Genomic DNA, 2,056 nt, shown 5'->3' on the forward strand with positions numbered 1-2,056 from the left:
CCAATGGAGAAAGTGGGGTTATTATCTAGCCCCCGTGTAGTATCTATGATTACAGAAGACTGGGTTCAGAGGAAAATGTGAGTATCATGATTTAAACTTCTTAACACAATAATATCTTATTTAGATGGAGACAAGTAATCTGAGTATCTAGATCGCTGAAAAAGAAAAGAAGTAGATGGTACACCAAGAGCAGTAAAAAAAAATTGTACAGTTCACTCAGGACAAACCTTGTGGGATCACTCATCGTTATCATGCCCACCATTCAATGTAAGAAAGGTGGGAGGCCAAACCAGCTTGAAGGGAGAGACTCCGGACAGGGATTCACGTTGTGCTAGCTCATACACTTTCTTCACTGTCCTGCTCGAAATATGCAAGTAGAAGACTTTCTTCTGTATGCTGAAGAACACAAAATCAGCATTATCCCCAACCACAGCCACTCGAACATCAGCACCCTGAGAACACCAAGTAGGATCTGCATTGGACCCAAACACCTAACGCAAAGAAATTGTATCGATCAGCTCCCAGTTGCCAGTGCCACTGTGGTCCATAGTGTAGCGCCAGCTGAGATGAACGAGACAAAATCCAGAACCTTCTGCTCGGGACAGAGCAATGTTTGCGTCATACTCATACTCCACTCCATTTGGGAGTTTAATAGAGAGCAAGCTCATGGATTGGATATCTAATCCAAGAATGTACTGTGCCATGCATATTATGTAGATCTTGCCATAGGCCAGCAAAGCTAAGCGTTCACATCTCTTCCACTGTCCAGGTAACTGTATCAGGTCCGAATGTCGGCAATTTTGGCATTCACTCCAGACTCCAACTTGTAAGTCGTGTAACTGGACCATTGCTTGCCGCTCATTGCGCAGCACGGCCACCTCATGGATGGCCATGTCGTCACCACCATCATCATGGAACAGGAATTGAAGAGAGCAGAGGATAAGGCTGTCATCAGCCACATCATCAGGGATATAAGGCATTGGAAGGACCGCGGCTCCTCTCTCAGGGTACAACGGTCAGCACACCACAGTGTTTTGGTAGGGCCTGACGTCAGCAGGCATCATGTCGACGATGAGATGGCCATTGCGGCAGTCCGACGCGTGCCCGGGGACTCCGCCCAAATCAAATATGCTGTAGCGGATGACTGTAGGCAGCTCCGGGGGCTATGGGAATGGTATGAAGCGCAGGCAAGAGTCGCGGGTGTCGAGGTAGGACCCGAGGAGGCGGGGCGGGTGGAGGCGGCGGAGGAATGCGGGGTCAGAGGCGTGCCTGAGCCAGCACTTGGAGAAGGCGGCGGCGCGGACGAGGCAGGTGGGGAAGTTGAGGCGGAGGAGGTCATCATTGCCGAGCACCGCGGAGATCTGGGCCGCGGATGCCGCTTGCGTTGGCAGCTGGATTTGAAATTATGTGATAATTATGAGAACCAATCCTACTACTTCGCGAAGTTGAGAGACATCGCTCGATCTAACCTCCTAAGTACCTGTTTGGGACAGCTCCAAGTGCTCCAGATTCAAGAAAAAACGGCTCCAGATCTCACTTTTCTAGCCAAACACCTCAACTCCATGAGATCTGAAGCACCCAAAAATCTGGATTTGGGGGGCCAGATCCACGGATTCCATGGAGGTGCTCTGAAAACGCATGTTTCCTAAGTACGGCTGTCCCCGCTAACACGTTGACACACGCATACTTTCACTTATATAAACCCGGTAGTCCACCGAGTGTCACGCAGGACCTCGGTAAATCAACATCACAACCAAGATCACGTGATTAAGCAAATACACATCACATACGTAGAGTTGCAGTGGAAATAATATTACAAATAGGTTCACAAATAATAGTACAAGTTTGGGTTTCGAAACCGATTAGTGAAAACAACATAGCTTTCAAATGATTACATTAATATAAGTTCCAAATACATGGCTAGCATAAGTGACATCCTCAGATAAAAGCATATAGATGAGAAGTAAATATAGAGTCACCGAGCCCACCGGTGGTTAGCCACCATCTTCAGCAGGCCATGAACTTCACTTGCAACATGGTGGGATAAACCCTGAGT

General features: G+C 48.1%; 1 pseudogene; it reads right to left on the reverse strand.

The window, feature by feature from the left end:
• Positions 1–236: 236 nt before the first annotated feature.
• On the reverse strand, positions 237–1,640 carry LOC136479760 (uncharacterized; annotated as a pseudogene).
• Positions 1,641–2,056: the final 416 nt, after the last annotated feature.

This window comes from Miscanthus floridulus, chromosome 9 (genome assembly GCF_019320115.1).
Source record: "Miscanthus floridulus cultivar M001 chromosome 9, ASM1932011v1, whole genome shotgun sequence".
NCBI lineage: Eukaryota > Viridiplantae > Streptophyta > Magnoliopsida > Poales > Poaceae > Miscanthus > Miscanthus floridulus.